General features: G+C 45.0%; 3 non-coding genes across 3 annotated transcripts; all 3 read left to right on the top strand.

Annotated features, from left to right (window-relative positions):
- The first annotated feature begins 3,167 nt into the window (after nucleotides 1-3,167).
- trnav-cac (transfer RNA valine (anticodon CAC)) lies at nucleotides 3,168-3,240 on the top strand. The gene has a single exon. It is a non-coding gene; the product is annotated as a tRNA-Val (tRNA).
- Nucleotides 3,241-9,875: 6,635 nt separating this feature from the next.
- On the top strand, nucleotides 9,876-9,948 carry trnav-cac (transfer RNA valine (anticodon CAC)). Its single transcript has one exon. It is a non-coding gene; the product is annotated as a tRNA-Val (tRNA).
- A 3,281-nt stretch (nucleotides 9,949-13,229) lies between these two features.
- On the top strand, nucleotides 13,230-13,302 carry trnav-cac (transfer RNA valine (anticodon CAC)). Its single transcript has one exon. It is a non-coding gene; the product is annotated as a tRNA-Val (tRNA).
- The last annotated feature ends 3,767 nt before the right edge of the window (nucleotides 13,303-17,069 follow it).

Below are 17,069 nucleotides of genomic sequence, written 5' to 3'. Positions count from 1 at the left end.
AATGTTATGCAATTCCATTTAATTACAGTGCAAAGCGTTGTTAACTTTTTCTCCAACCTGGTTCTGATTACATGCCACTCTGTTTGAGAGTGTATTTACCGCCTTCGGATCCTTCCGCGAAAAGCAGTACCGCATTTGCATTCCTTGTGCAGGCGGCTCGGTTCACAGACAGGAAAGATGCAGATGCTCTGGTGTCACAGCGCACCACGAATTCCTGAACTTGTCTGTCTGTCAAATGTACCCCAAGGTAGTCTCAGAAAGACCTCATTTGGAAGCTGTCAATCGTTATTCAACGTGCGAGAATTGGCACCAGATGTCTTGAATCAGATGTTCTGGAGCAATTCGCACGTTAGTGGCTCATTCAATCAACAATAGCAATTAAAGAAATTACACTCTCAGAGGAACCTTTCGACTTGCGCATTCATAGCGTCTCTAGTATTAAGGTCCGCCCCGAGATCTAAGTCATGTTGGAACTGAAACGGAGGAATCGACAGAGAGGCTATAGAATGACATCGCTTCCATTTGGTTTTCTTCAAATCACTGACGAGCAGGAAAATGTAAACGGGGAGGGCGAGTGGAGAAGTGAGGCAGTTGCAGCTCTGGTGAAATTCCTTCTTTGTGATTCACTCAGCAACCAGAGACGTGAAGGTGACTCAGGCGTGAAAGCTCTTCACATCGAGAACAAAAAGCACTCAACGGCAGTTAGCGCCTCTTCCGGAGTGGGGGTGGGGTGAGGTAATTACCTTTTGACTTCTGTCACTATGTTCAGAAACTGGCTTTTAGATTGAGGTGAACAGAAACTGCATTTCTAAAAAGCACCACCGAATTTAGCAAAATTTATTGAGTCGCTTCTCCTCGATTCCCACACAGGTTTCCAACTCAGTTGGTATCCATGTGGCTCATGTCCAGGAGTGAACATCTCAGCAGCAAATTGCACGGTTAAGGTAAAAGGCAAGGAAAGTGGCATCTCGAACTGGCTCCGAGGTCAGAGCATTCTCACAATGTGATCTGTCGTTCTCGGATTGTAATGCTACCTCCGGTTTTAGGGTGGAGAACATTCTTTGGGACTCTTATTCTGAAAAAAAAAACAGACACAGTGACTGAAACTATGCTGCACGGTATGATGTGGAACACGGCCTGCTCAGGTTTGTGCATTTTCACTGTAGTCCGGTGTGTTTCGTATTCCGTGTAAACGTGAAAGTCGTCCTGTTTCGAGCAATGGGTGAAATCATTTAGCAAAGCAAGAATGGAAATTCCCGTAATGTCAAGCAGCTCATGGTTATTTTACCAAATCATAAGCGAACCCATATTCTCACGCACTGACAGATACATTTGTAGCTGAAAAGAGTCTGAGAAGATAGACTCAGCTTACCATTGATTTTTGTCTGGATTGATGGGCTATCAATATCTGCTGCGAAATTGACATTGTAGCCGGGCACATCCCAGCAGCTGTGCGAGTCCGAAAGGAATCATGGAACCCCATTTCATGTGACTTTGCATCTGTTGTTATGCAGGAGCACAATTGGAAATACAAGAAAATGAGGCGGCGCGGCCGGCTTGTAGTTTGGCCGAGCGGTCTAAGGCGCTGGATCCAGGTTCCAGTCTCGAAACTGGTTCGAATCCCACCAGTGCCATTTCTGCTGATCCACTCCAACGCTGCAGCTTGTTAAAATGCTGTTTCGGTGCCCACTGTATATTGATGTTGAAAACAAAAGTAAAATGGGTTTGCTTCCCAGGGAATTAACTGTGGTGTGGGATACTGCCAAGTATTTCAAAATGTCTCTACTGTCATGATCGTGTTCGCCTCCCGCGCGGAAAATCCCAAACAGTTCTGCCGTCCCAGGCAAGTTGAGCTTTTACTGGAACCGAATGGAGACTGTTATTTCATCGCTGTTGTGAAACGAAGTCCTACGGTGACTCTACTCGTTGTTATTGGGTTTCTAGCTAATGGGAAAATCGTTCCAATGAATTTCGATGTCATACCTTATTGAATTTCTCCCACTTCCTTCATTTCCGACTTGGGAACATCGGAAGGGAAAGATAATCTAATCGAGACTGTGATTGGTGAAATTCACTTTTTACGGCCAATTCTTATTATGTTCTTTCTTTCTCTCATTTCAGCATTGTCTGGAAAGCGGTGGTGCACTAAGGCTGCAGTATGTTTGAAAGAGCCGTTTGGAAATGCCCTGTTGTTAGTTGTGAGATTACTTTATGACTCATGCCCTCAGACTGTATCACATTTAGCATTCATGCATCTCTGTGTCTGAAAATGCATGAGGTATGCCAGTTTTGTTTGTGTTCCGTGTTAAATGCTTTCTGTTTTGCGATTCGCTCAATACATTTCGATTTAACAGGGTTTCTGAGGTAACTTTCAGCAGCAAAAATCCTCAGCTGAGGATCTGGGAAAATTTCACAGAATATGGTCAGTCGGAGCTAAACTAAGGAAGGCGTTCGTTTCTGCAGTGTTTCACAATACTACCTTTCCCGTGAGCAGTCGAACAGACTAAATGATTGTGCCACAGACTGCGATGGCAAGCTCCGCTAAAAAGTAATCCTTTAAAGCCGGTGGAAGCAACACGACGTTATTGGGGTACACCGTGGAAAAAGATACTTCGGTGGACCTCGTCCATGCTCACCACATAGCCAAAATTAAACAAGTCGCGTTCCCCAGCATTTGGCCGCAATCCCTTTAAACGCTTCCTATCAAGAAACTCAACCGATTACCTTTGCAATTTTCTGAGTGTAATAGCCTTCTCCACTTCCTCTGGTGATCATTCCAAACACGCACAACCTTCTTTGTGAGAAATGTGCCTCAGGTCCTTTGTCACTTTCAGCACACTCACCTTAAAGCTATGCTGTCGAGTTTTCAACTCACACCAACTTGGGTAAAACACGTAAATACTCAGTTTACCACCCTTCCATAAGGTCATGTCGCAGCTGTTACGCTGCAAGGAAAGTCGTCCCAGCCTATTCCACCTCGCCCTACGGTACAAACATCGACGACATCTTTGTCTATATTTTGTCATCAATTTAACGTGTCTTTTTTTTTACGTTTTCAAGATGTCAATTACGCTGGACAACAACGAGCTATTGGAAACAGAAAGGTGAAACGGATTCAGCTTTCAGTGCTGCATGCCACGGAGCCGCCGCACGGCCGGCTGTGGCTTGTTTCTGTAGTGTAGTGGTCATCACGTTCGCCTCACACGCGAAAGGTCCCCAGTTCGAAACTGGGCAGAAACTGCTTTGTTCTTCAACTGCAGCCTTTTACATGGACAAGAGCTGAGCTTTCTTGCATGCTTTCACATCTGCAAACCTGCCTTCGAATTTGCTTGAACAAATCTGCTCTCGTAGTGAAATGTTATGCAATTCCATTTAATTACAGTGCAAAGCGTTGTTAACTTTTTCTCCAACCTGGTTCTGATTACATGCCACTCTGTTTGAGAGTGTATTTACCGCCTTCGGATCCTTCCGCGAAAAGCAGTACCGCATTTGCATTCCTTGTGCAGGCGGCTCGGTTCACAGACAGGAAAGATGCAGATGCTCTGGTGTCACAGCGCACCACGAATTCCTGAACTTGTCTGTCTGTCAAATGTACCCCAAGGTAGTCTCAGAAAGACCTCATTTGGAAGCTGTCAATCGTTATTCAACGTGCGAGAATTGGCACCAGATGTCTTGAATCAGATGTTCTGGAGCAATTCGCACGTTAGTGGCTCATTCAATCAACAATAGCAATTAAAGAAATTACACTCTCAGAGGAACCTTTCGACTTGCGCATTCATAGCGTCTCTAGTATTAAGGTCCGCCCCGAGATCTAAGTCATGTTGGAACTGAAACGGAGGAATCGACAGAGAGGCTATAGAATGACATCGCTTCCATTTGGTTTTCTTCAAATCACTGACGAGCAGGAAAATGTAAACGGGGAGGGCGAGTGGAGAAGTGAGGCAGTTGCAGCTCTGGTGAAATTCCTTCTTTGTGATTCACTCAGCAACCAGAGACGTGAAGGTGACTCAGGCGTGAAAGCTCTTCACATCGAGAACAAAAAGCACTCAAGGGCAGTTAGCGCCTCTTCCGGAGTGGGGGTGGGGTGAGGTAATTACCTTTTGACTTCTGTCACTATGTTCAGAAACTGGCTTTTAGATTGAGGTGAACAGAAACTGCATTTCTAAAAAGCACCACCGAATTTAGCAAAATTTATTGAGTCGCTTCTCCTCGATTCCCACACAGGTTTCCAACTCAGTTGGTATCCATGTGGCTCATGTCCAGGAGTGAACATCTCAGCAGCAAATTGCACGGTTAAGGTAAAAGGCAAGGAAAGTGGCATCTCGAACTGGCTCCGAGGTCAGAGCATTCTCACAATGTGATCTGTCGTTCTCGGATTGTAATGCTACCTCCGGTTTTAGGGTGGAGAACATTCTTTGGGACTCTTATTCTGAAAAAAAAACCAGACACAGTGACTGAAACTATGCTGCACGGTATGATGTGGAACACGGCCTGCTCAGGTTTGTGCATTTTCACTGTAGTCCGGTGTGTTTCGTATTCCGTGTAAACGTGAAAGTCGTCCTGTTTCGAGCAATGGGTGAAATCATTTAGCAAAGCAAGAATGGAAATTCCCGTAATGTCAAGCAGCTCATGGTTATTTTACCAAATCATAAGCGAACCCATATTCTCACGCACTGACAGATACATTTGTAGCTGAAAAGAGTCTGAGAAGATAGACTCAGCTTACCATTGATTTTTGTCTGGATTGATGGGCTATCAATATCTGCTGCGAAATTGACATTGTAGCCGGGCACATCCCAGCAGCTGTGCGAGTCCGAGAGGAATCATGGAACCCCATTTCATGTGACTTTGCATCTGTTGTTATGCAGGAGCACAATTGGAAATACAAGAAAATGAGGCGACGCGGCCGGCTTGTAGTTTGGCCGAGCGGTCTAAGGCGCTGGATCCAGGTTCCAGTCTCGAAACTGGTTCGAATCCCACCAGTGCCATTTCTGCTGATCCACTCCAACGCTGCAGCTTGTTAAAATGCTGTTTCGGTGCCCACTGTATATTGATGTTGAAAACAAAAGTAAAATGGGTTTGCTTCCCAGGGAATTAACTGTGGTGTGGGATACTGCCAAGTATTTCAAAATGTCTCTACTGTCATGATCGTGTTCGCCTCCCGCGCGGAAAATCCCAAACAGTTCTGCCGTCCCAGGCAAGTTGAGCTTTTACTGGAACCGAATGGAGACTGTTATTTCATCGCTGTTGTGAAACGAAGTCCTACGGTGACTCTACTCGTTGTTATTGGGTTTCTAGCTAATGGGAAAATCGTTCCAATGAATTTCGATGTCATACCTTATTGAATTTCTCCCACTTCCTTCATTTCCGACTTGGGAACATCGGAAGGGAAAGATAATCTAATCGAGACTGTGATTGGTGAAATTCACTTTTTACGGCCAATTCTTATTATGTTCTTTCTTTCTCTCATTTCAGCATTGTCTGGAAAGCGGTGGTGCACTAAGGCTGCAGTATGTTTGAAAGAGCCGTTTGGAAATGCCCTGTTGTTAGTTGTGAGATTACTTTATGACTCATGCCCTCAGACTGTATCACATTTAGCATTCATGCATCTCTGTGTCTGAAAATGCATGAGGTATGCCAGTTTTGTTTGTGTTCCGTGTTAAATGCTTTCTGTTTTGCGATTCGCTCAATACATTTCGATTTAACAGGGTTTCTGAGGTAACTTTCAGCAGCAAAAATCCTCAGCTGAGGATCTGGGAAAATTTCACAGAATATGGTCAGTCGGAGCTAAACTAAGGAAGGCGTTCGTTTCTGCAGTGTTTCACAATACTACCTTTCCCGTGAGCAGTCGAACACACTAAATGATTGTGCCACAGACTGCGATGGCAAGCTCCGCTAAAAAGTAATCCTTTAAAGCCGGTGGAAGCAACACGACGTTATTGGGGTACACCGTGGAAAAAGATACTTCGGTGGACCTCGTCCATGCTCACCACATAGCCAAAATTAAACAAGTCGCGTTCCCCAGCATTTGGCCGCAATCCCTTTAAACGCTTCCTATCAAGAAACTCAACCGATTACCTTTGCAATTTTCTGAGTGTAATAGCCTTCTCCACTTCCTCTGGTGATCATTCCAAACACGCACAACCTTCTTTGTGAGAAATGTGCCTCAGGTCCTTTGTCACTTTCAGCACACTCACCTTAAAGCTATGCTGTCGAGTTTTCAACTCACACCAACTTGGGTAAAACACGTAAATACTCAGTTTACCACCCTTCCATAAGGTCATGTCGCAGCTGTTACGCTGCAAGGAAAGTCGTCCCAGCCTATTCCACCTCGCCCTACGGTACAAACATCGACGACATCTTTGTCTATATTTTGTCATCAATTTAACGTGTCTTTTTTTTTACGTTTTCAAGATGTCAATTACGCTGGACAACAACGAGCTATTGGAAACAGAAAGGTGAAACGGATTCAGCTTTCAGTGCTGCACGCCACGGAGCCGCCGCACGGCCGGCTGTGGCTTGTTTCTGTAGTGTAGTGGTCATCGCGTTCGCCTCACACGCGAAAGGTCCCCAGTTCGAAACTGGGCAGAAACTGCTTTGTTCTTCAACTGCAGCCTTTTACATGGACAAGAGCTGAGCTTTCTTGCATGCTTTCACATCTGCAAACCTGCCTTCGAATTTGCTTGAACAAATCTGCTCTCGTAGTGAAATGTTATGCAATTCCATTTAATTACAGTGCAAAGCGTTGTTAACTTTTTCTCCAACCTGGTTCTGATTACATGCCACTCTGTTTGAGAGTGTATTTACCGCCTTCGGATCCTTCCACGAAAAGCAGTACCGCATTTGCATTCCTTGTGCAGGCGGCTCGGTTCACAGACAGGAAAGATGCAGATGCTCTGGTGTCACAGCGCACCACGAATTCCTGAACTTGTCTGTCTGTCAAATGTACCCCAAGGTAGTCTCAGAAAGACCTCATTTGGAAGCTGTCAATCGTTATTCAACGTGCGAGAATTGGCACCAGATGTCTTGAATCAGATGTTCTGGAGCAATTCGCACGTTAGTGGCTCATTCAATCAACAATAGCAATTAAAGAAATTACACTCTCAGAGGAACCTTTCGACTTGCGCATTCATAGCGTCTCTAGTATTAAGGTCCGCCCCGAGATCTAAGTCATGTTGGAACTGAAACGGAGGAATCGACAGAGAGGCTATAGAATGACATCGCTTCCATTTGGTTTTCTTCAAATCACTGACGAGCAGGAAAATGTAAACGGGGAGGGCGAGTGGAGAAGTGAGGCAGTTGCAGCTCTGGTGAAATTCCTTCTTTGTGATTCACTCAGCAACCAGAGAAGTGAAGGTGACTCAGGCGTGAAAGCTCTTCACATCGAGAACAAAAAGCACTCAAGGGCAGTTAGCGCCTCTTCCGGAGTGGGGGTGGGGTGAGGTAATTACCTTTTGACTTCTGTCACTATGTTCAGAAACTGGCTTTTAGATTGAGGTGAACAGAAACTGCATTTCTAAAAAGCACCACCGAATTTAGCAAAATTTATTGAGTCGCTTCTCCTCGATTCCCACACAGGTTTCCAACTCAGTTGGTATCCATGTGGCTCATGTCCAGGAGTGAACATCTCAGCAGCAAATTGCACGGTTAAGGTAAAAGGCAAGGAAAGTGGCATCTCGAACTGGCTCCGAGGTCAGAGCATTCTCACAATGTGATCTGTCGTTCTCGGATTGTAATGCTACCTCCGGTTTTAGGGTGGAGAACATTCTTTGGGACTCTTATTCTGAAAAAAAAAACAGACACAGTGACTGAAACTATGCTGCACGGTATGATGTGGAACACGGCCTGCTCAGGTTTGTGCATTTTCACTGTAGTCCGGTGTGTTTCGTATTCCGTGTAAACGTGAAAGTCGTCCTGTTTCGAGCAATGGGTGAAATCATTTAGCAAAGCAAGAATGGAAATTCCCGTAATGTCAAGCAGCTCATGGTTATTTTACCAAATCATAAGCGAACTCATATTCTCACGCACTGACAGATACATTTGTAGCTGAAAAGAGTCTGAGAAGATAGACTCAGCTTACCATTGATTTTTGTCTGGATTGATGGGCTATCAATATCTGCTGCGAAATTGACATTGTAGCCGGGCACATCCCAGCAGCTGTGCGAGTCCGAGAGGAATCATGGAACCCCATTTCATGTGACTTTGCATCTGTTGTTATGCAGGAGCACAATTGGAAATACAAGAAAATGAGGCGGCGCGGCCGGCTTGTAGTTTGGCCGAGCGGTCTAAGGCGCTGGATCCAGGTTCCAGTCTCGAAACTGGTTCGAATCCCACCAGTGCCATTTCTGCTGATCCACTCCAACGCTGCAGCTTGTTAAAATGCTGTTTCGGTGCCCACTGTATATTGATGTTGAAAACAAAAGTAAAATGGGTTTGCTTCCCAGGGAATTAACTGTGGTGTGGGATACTGCCAAGTATTTCAAAATGTCTCTACTGTCATGATCGTGTTCGCCTCCCGCGCGGAAAATCCCAAACAGTTCTGCCGTCCCAGGCAAGTTGAGCTTTTACTGGAACCGAATGGAGACTGTTATTTCATCGCTGTTGTGAAACGAAGTCCTACGGTGACTCTACTCGTTGTTATTGGGTTTCTAGCTAATGGGAAAATCGTTCCAATGAATTTCGATGTCATACCTTATTGAATTTCTCCCACTTCCTTCATTTCCGACTTGGGAACATCGGAAGGGAAAGATAATCTAATCGAGACTGTGATTGGTGAAATTCACTTTTTACGGCCAATTCTTATTATGTTCTTTCTTTCTCTCATTTCAGCATTGTCTGGAAAGCGGTGGTGCACTAAGGCTGCAGTATGTTTGAAAGAGCCGTTTGGAAATGCCCTGTTGTTAGTTGTGAGATTACTTTATGACTCATGCCCTCAGACTGTATCACATTTAGCATTCATGCATCTCTGTGTCTGAAAATGCATGAGGTATGCCAGTTTTGTTTGTGTTCCGTGTTAAATGCTTTCTGTTTTGCGATTCGCTCAATACATTTCGATTTAACAGGGTTTCTGAGGTAACTTTCAGCAGCAAAAATCCTCAGCTGAGGATCTGGGAAAATTTCACAGAATATGGTCAGTCGGAGCTAAACTAAGGAAGGCGTTCGTTTCTGCAGTGTTTCACAATACTACCTTTCCCGTGAGCAGTCGAACAGACTAAATGATTGTGCCACAGACTGCGATGGCAAGCTCCGCTAAAAAGTAATCCTTTAAAGCCGGTGGAAGCAACACGACGTTATTGGGGTACACCGTGGAAAAAGATACTTCGGTGGACCTCGTCCATGCTCACCACATAGCCAAAATTAAACAAGTCGCGTTCCCCAGCATTTGGCCGCAATCCCTTTAAACGCTTCCTATCAAGAAACTCAACCGATTACCTTTGCAATTTTCTGAGTGTAATAGCCTTCTCCACTTCCTCTGGTGATCATTCCAAACACGCACAACCTTCTTTGTGAGAAATGTGCCTCAGGTCCTTTGTCACTTTCAGCACACTCACCTTAAAGCTATGCTGTCGAGTTTTCAACTCACACCAACTTGGGTAAAACACGTAAATACTCAGTTTACCACCCTTCCATAAGGTCATGTCGCAGCTGTTACGCTGCAAGGAAAGTCGTCCCAGCCTATTCCACCTCGCCCTACGGTACAAACATCGACGACATCTTTGTCTATATTTTGTCATCAATTTAACGTGTCTTTTTTTTTACGTTTTCAAGATGTCAATTACGCTGGACAACAACGAGCTATTGGAAACAGAAAGGTGAAACGGATTCAGCTTTCAGTGCTGCATGCCACGGAGCCGCCGCACGGCCGGCTGTGGCTTGTTTCTGTAGTGTAGTGGTCATCACGTTCGCCTCACACGCGAAAGGTCCCCAGTTCGAAACTGGGCAGAAACTGCTTTGTTCTTCAACTGCAGCCTTTTACATGGACAAGAGCTGAGCTTTCTTGCATGCTTTCACATCTGCAAACCTGCCTTCGAATTTGCTTGAACAAATCTGCTCTCGTAGTGAAATGTTATGCAATTCCATTTAATTACAGTGCAAAGCGTTGTTAACTTTTTCTCCAACCTGGTTCTGATTACATGCCACTCTGTTTGAGAGTGTATTTACCGCCTTCGGATCCTTCCGCGAAAAGCAGTACCGCATTTGCATTCCTTGTGCAGGCGGCTCGGTTCACAGACAGGAAAGATGCAGATGCTCTGGTGTCACAGCGCACCACGAATTCCTGAACTTGTCTGTCTGTCAAATGTACCCCAAGGTAGTCTCAGAAAGACCTCATTTGGAAGCTGTCAATCGTTATTCAACGTGCGAGAATTGGCACCAGATGTCTTGAATCAGATGTTCTGGAGCAATTCGCACGTTAGTGGCTCATTCAATCAACAATAGCAATTAAAGAAATTACACTCTCAGAGGAACCTTTCGACTTGCGCATTCATAGCGTCTCTAGTATTAAGGTCCGCCCCGAGATCTAAGTCATGTTGGAACTGAAACGGAGGAATCGACAGAGAGGCTATAGAATGACATCGCTTCCATTTGGTTTTCTTCAAATCACTGACGAGCAGGAAAATGTAAACGGGGAGGGCGAGTGGAGAAGTGAGGCAGTTGCAGCTCTGGTGAAATTCCTTCTTTGTGATTCACTCAGCAACCAGAGAAGTGAAGGTGACTCAGGCGTGAAAGCTCTTCACATCGAGAACAAAAAGCACTCAAGGGCAGTTAGCGCCTCTTCCGGAGTGGGGGTGGGGTGAGGTAATTACCTTTTGACTTCTGTCACTATGTTCAGAAACTGGCTTTTAGATTGAGGTGAACAGAAACTGCATTTCTAAAAAGCACCACCGAATTTAGCAAAATTTATTGAGTCGCTTCTCCTCGATTCCCACACAGGTTTCCAACTCAGTTGGTATCCATGTGGCTCATGTCCAGGAGTGAACATCTCAGCAGCAAATTGCACGGTTAAGGTAAAAGGCAAGGAAAGTGGCATCTCGAACTGGCTCCGAGGTCAGAGCATTCTCACAATGTGATCTGTCGTTCTCGGATTGTAATGCTACCTCCGGTTTTAGGGTGGAGAACATTCTTTGGGACTCTTATTCTGAAAAAAAAAACAGACACAGTGACTGAAACTATGCTGCACGGTATGATGTGGAACACGGCCTGCTCAGGTTTGTGCATTTTCACTGTAGTCCGGTGTGTTTCGTATTCCGTGTAAACGTGAAAGTCGTCCTGTTTCGAGCAATGGGTGAAATCATTTAGCAAAGCAAGAATGGAAATTCCCGTAATGTCAAGCAGCTCATGGTTATTTTACCAAATCATAAGCGAACTCATATTCTCACGCACTGACAGATACATTTGTAGCTGAAAAGAGTCTGAGAAGATAGACTCAGCTTACCATTGATTTTTGTCTGGATTGATGGGCTATCAATATCTGCTGCGAAATTGACATTGTAGCCGGGCACATCCCAGCAGCTGTGCGAGTCCGAGAGGAATCATGGAACCCCATTTCATGTGACTTTGCATCTGTTGTTATGCAGGAGCACAATTGGAAATACAAGAAAATGAGGCGGCGCGGCCGGCTTGTAGTTTGGCCGAGCGGTCTAAGGCGCTGGATCCAGGTTCCAGTCTCGAAACTGGTTCGAATCCCACCAGTGCCATTTCTGCTGATCCACTCCAACGCTGCAGCTTGTTAAAATGCTGTTTCGGTGCCCACTGTATATTGATGTTGAAAACAAAAGTAAAATGGGTTTGCTTCCCAGGGAATTAACTGTGGTGTGGGATACTGCCAAGTATTTCAAAATGTCTCTACTGTCATGATCGTGTTCGCCTCCCGCGCGGAAAATCCCAAACAGTTCTGCCGTCCCAGGCAAGTTGAGCTTTTACTGGAACCGAATGGAGACTGTTATTTCATCGCTGTTGTGAAACGAAGTCCTACGGTGACTCTACTCGTTGTTATTGGGTTTCTAGCTAATGGGAAAATCGTTCCAATGAATTTCGATGTCATACCTTATTGAATTTCTCCCACTTCCTTCATTTCCGACTTGGGAACATCGGAAGGGAAAGATAATCTAATCGAGACTGTGATTGGTGAAATTCACTTTTTACGGCCAATTCTTATTATGTTCTTTCTTTCTCTCATTTCAGCATTGTCTGGAAAGCGGTGGTGCACTAAGGCTGCAGTATGTTTGAAAGAGCCGTTTGGAAATGCCCTGTTGTTAGTTGTGAGATTACTTTATGACTCATGCCCTCAGACTGTATCACATTTAGCATTCATGCATCTCTGTGTCTGAAAATGCATGAGGTATGCCAGTTTTGTTTGTGTTCCGTGTTAAATGCTTTCTGTTTTGCGATTCGCTCAATACATTTCGATTTAACAGGGTTTCTGAGGTAACTTTCAGCAGCAAAAATCCTCAGCTGAGGATCTGGGAAAATTTCACAGAATATGGTCAGTCGGAGCTAAACTAAGGAAGGCGTTCGTTTCTGCAGTGTTTCACAATACTACCTTTCCCGTGAGCAGTCGAACAGACTAAATGATTGTGCCACAGACTGCGATGGCAAGCTCCGCTAAAAAGTAATCCTTTAAAGCCGGTGGAAGCAACACGACGTTATTGGGGTACACCGTGGAAAAAGATACTTCGGTGGACCTCGTCCATGCTCACCACATAGCCAAAATTAAACAAGTCGCGTTCCCCAGCATTTGGCCGCAATCCCTTTAAACGCTTCCTATCAAGAAACTCAACCGATTACCTTTGCAATTTTCTGAGTGTAATAGCCTTCTCCACTTCCTCTGGTGATCATTCCAAACACGCACAACCTTCTTTGTGAGAAATGTGCCTCAGGTCCTTTGTCACTTTCAGCACACTCACCTTAAAGCTATGCTGTCGAGTTTTCAACTCACACCAACTTGGGTAAAACACGTAAATACTCAGTTTACCACCCTTCCATAAGGTCATGTCGCAGCTGTTACGCTGCAAGGAAAGTCGTCCCAGCCTATTCCACCTCGCCCTACGGTACAAACATCGACGACATCTTTGTCTATATTTTGTCATCAATTTAACGTGTCTTTTTTTTTACGTTTTCAAGATGTCAATTACGCTGGACAACAACGAGCTATTGGAAACAGAAAGGTGAAACGGATTCAGCTTTCAGTGCTGCATGCCACGGAGCCGCCGCACGGCCGGCTGTGGCTTGTTTCTGTAGTGTAGTGGTCATCACGTTCGCCTCACACGCGAAAGGTCCCCAGTTCGAAACTGGGCAGAAACTGCTTTGTTCTTCAACTGCAGCCTTTTACATGGACAAGAGCTGAGCTTTCTTGCATGCTTTCACATCTGCAAACCTGCCTTCGAATTTGCTTGAACAAATCTGCTCTCGTAGTGAAATGTTATGCAATTCCATTTAATTACAGTGCAAAGCGTTGTTAACTTTTTCTCCAACCTGGTTCTGATTACATGCCACTCTGTTTGAGAGTGTATTTACCGCCTTCGGATCCTTCCGCGAAAAGCAGTACCGCATTTGCATTCCTTGTGCAGGCGGCTCGGTTCACAGACAGGAAAGATGCAGATGCTCTGGTGTCACAGCGCACCACGAATTCCTGAACTTGTCTGTCTGTCAAATGTACCCCAAGGTAGTCTCAGAAAGACCTCATTTGGAAGCTGTCAATCGTTATTCAACGTGCGAGAATTGGCACCAGATGTCTTGAATCAGATGTTCTGGAGCAATTCGCACGTTAGTGGCTCATTCAATCAACAATAGCAATTAAAGAAATTACACTCTCAGAGGAACCTTTCGACTTGCGCATTCATAGCGTCTCTAGTATTAAGGTCCGCCCCGAGATCTAAGTCATGTTGGAACTGAAACGGAGGAATCGACAGAGAGGCTATAGAATGACATCGCTTCCATTTGGTTTTCTTCAAATCACTGACGAGCAGGAAAATGTAAACGGGGAGGGCGAGTGGAGAAGTGAGGCAGTTGCAGCTCTGGTGAAATTCCTTCTTTGTGATTCACTCAGCAACCAGAGACGTGAAGGTGACTCAGGCGTGAAAGCTCTTCACATCGAGAACAAAAAGCACTCAAGGGCAGTTAGCGCCTCTTCCGGAGTGGGGGTGGGGTGAGGTAATTACCTTTTGACTTCTGTCACTATGTTCAGAAACTGGCTTTTAGATTGAGGTGAACAGAAACTGCATTTCTAAAAAGCACCACCGAATTTAGCAAAATTTATTGAGTCGCTTCTCCTCGATTCCCACACAGGTTTCCAACTCAGTTGGTATCCATGTGGCTCATGTCCAGGAGTGAACATCTCAGCAGCAAATTGCACGGTTAAGGTAAAAGGCAAGGAAAGTGGCATCTCGAACTGGCTCCGAGGTCAGAGCATTCTCACAATGTGATCTGTCGTTCTCGGATTGTAATGCTACCTCCGGTTTTAGGGTGGAGAACATTCTTTGGGACTCTTATTCTGAAAAAAAAAACAGACACAGTGACTGAAACTATGCTGCACGGTATGATGTGGAACACGGCCTGCTCAGGTTTGTGCATTTTCACTGTAGTCCGGTGTGTTTCGTATTCCGTGTAAACGTGAAAGTCGTCCTGTTTCGAGCAATGGGTGAAATCATTTAGCAAAGCAAGAATGGAAATTCCCGTAATGTCAAGCAGCTCATGGTTATTTTACCAAATCATAAGCGAACCCATATTCTCACGCACTGACAGATACATTTGTAGCTGAAAAGAGTCTGAGAAGATAGACTCAGCTTACCATTGATTTTTGTCTGGATTGATGGGCTATCAATATCTGCTGCGAAATTGACATTGTAGCCGGGCACATCCCAGCAGCTGTGCGAGTCCGAGAGGAATCATGGAACCCCATTTCATGTGACTTTGCATCTGTTGTTATGCAGGAGCACAATTGGAAATACAAGAAAATGAGGCGACGCGGCCGGCTTGTAGTTTGGCCGAGCGGTCTAAGGCGCTGGATCCAGGTTCCAGTCTCGAAACTGGTTCGAATCCCACCAGTGCCATTTCTGCTGATCCACTCCAACGCTGCAGCTTGTTAAAATGCTGTTTCGGTGCCCACTGTATATTGATGTTGAAAACAAAAGTAAAATGGGTTTGCTTCCCAGGGAATTAACTGTGGTGTGGGATACTGCCAAGTATTTCAAAATGTCTCTACTGTCATGATCGTGTTCGCCTCCCGCGCGGAAAATCCCAAACAGTTCTGCCGTCCCAGGCAAGTTGAGCTTTTACTGGAACCGAATGGAGACTGTTATTTCATCGCTGTTGTGAAACGAAGTCCTACGGTGACTCTACTCGTTGTTATTGGGTTTCTAGCTAATGGGAAAATCGTTCCAATGAATTTCGATGTCATACCTTATTGAATTTCTCCCACTTCCTTCATTTCCGACTTGGGAACATCGGAAGGGAAAGATAATCTAATCGAGACTGTGATTGGTGAAATTCACTTTTTACGGCCAATTCTTATTATGTTCTTTCTTTCTCTCATTTCAGCATTGTCTGGAAAGCGGTGGTGCACTAAGGCTGCAGTATGTTTGAAAGAGCCGTTTGGAAATGCCCTGTTGTTAGTTGTGAGATTACTTTATGACTCATGCCCTCAGACTGTATCACATTTAGCATTCATGCATCTCTGTGTCTGAAAATGCATGAGGTATGCCAGTTTTGTTTGTGTTCCGTGTTAAATGCTTTCTGTTTTGCGATTCGCTCAATACATTTCGATTTAACAGGGTTTCTGAGGTAACTTTCAGCAGCAAAAATCCTCAGCTGAGGATCTGGGAAAATTTCACAGAATATGGTCAGTCGGAGCTAAACTAAGGAAGGCGTTCGTTTCTGCAGTGTTTCACAATACTACCTTTCCCGTGAGCAGTCGAACACACTAAATGATTGTGCCACAGACTGCGATGGCAAGCTCCGCTAAAAAGTAATCCTTTAAAGCCGGTGGAAGCAACACGACGTTATTGGGGTACACCGTGGAAAAAGATACTTCGGTGGACCTCGTCCATGCTCACCACATAGCCAAAATTAAACAAGTCGCGTTCCCCAGCATTTGGCCGCAATCCCTTTAAACGCTTCCTATCAAGAAACTCAACCGATTACCTTTGCAATTTTCTGAGTGTAATAGCCTTCTCCACTTCCTCTGGTGATCATTCCAAACACGCACAACCTTCTTTGTGAGAAATGTGCCTCAGGTCCTTTGTCACTTTCAGCACACTCACCTTAAAGCTATGCTGTCGAGTTTTCAACTCACACCAACTTGGGTAAAACACGTAAATACTCAGTTTACCACCCTTCCATAAGGTCATGTCGCAGCTGTTACGCTGCAAGGAAAGTCGTCCCAGCCTATTCCACCTCGCCCTACGGTACAAACATCGACGACATCTTTGTCTATATTTTGTCATCAATTTAACGTGTCTTTTTTTTTACGTTTTCAAGATGTCAATTACGCTGGACAACAACGAGCTATTGGAAACAGAAAGGTGAAACGGATTCAGCTTTCAGTGCTGCACGCCACGGAGCCGCCGCACGGCCGGCTGTGGCTTGTTTCTGTAGTGTAGTGGTCATCGCGTTCGCCTCACACGCGAAAGGTCCCCAGTTCGAAACTGGGCAGAAACTGCTTTGTTCTTCAACTGCAGCCTTTTACATGGACAAGAGCTGAGCTTTCTTGCATGCTTTCACATCTGCAAACCTGCCTTCGAATTTGCTTGAACAAATCTGCTCTCGTAGTGAAATGTTATGCAATTCCATTTAATTACAGTGCAAAGCGTTGTTAACTTTTTCTCCAACCTGGTTCTGATTACATGCCACTCTGTTTGAGAGTGTATTTACCGCCTTCGGATCCTTCCACGAAAAGCAGTACCGCATTTGCATTCCTTGTGCAGGCGGCTCGGTTCACAGACAGGAAAGATGCAGATGCTCTGGTGTCACAGCGCACCACGAATTCCTGAACTTGTCTGTCTGTCAAATGTACCCCAAGGTAGTCTCAGAAAGACCTCATTTGGAAGCTGTCAATCGTTATTCAACGTGCG

Source organism: Chiloscyllium plagiosum, unplaced genomic scaffold (genome assembly GCF_037043375.1).
Source record: "Chiloscyllium plagiosum isolate Xiang-an unplaced genomic scaffold, Cpla_swu_hap1 HiC_scaffold_42, whole genome shotgun sequence".
NCBI lineage: Eukaryota > Metazoa > Chordata > Chondrichthyes > Orectolobiformes > Hemiscylliidae > Chiloscyllium > Chiloscyllium plagiosum.
This window is presented reverse-complemented; position numbering and strand designations above follow the sequence as displayed.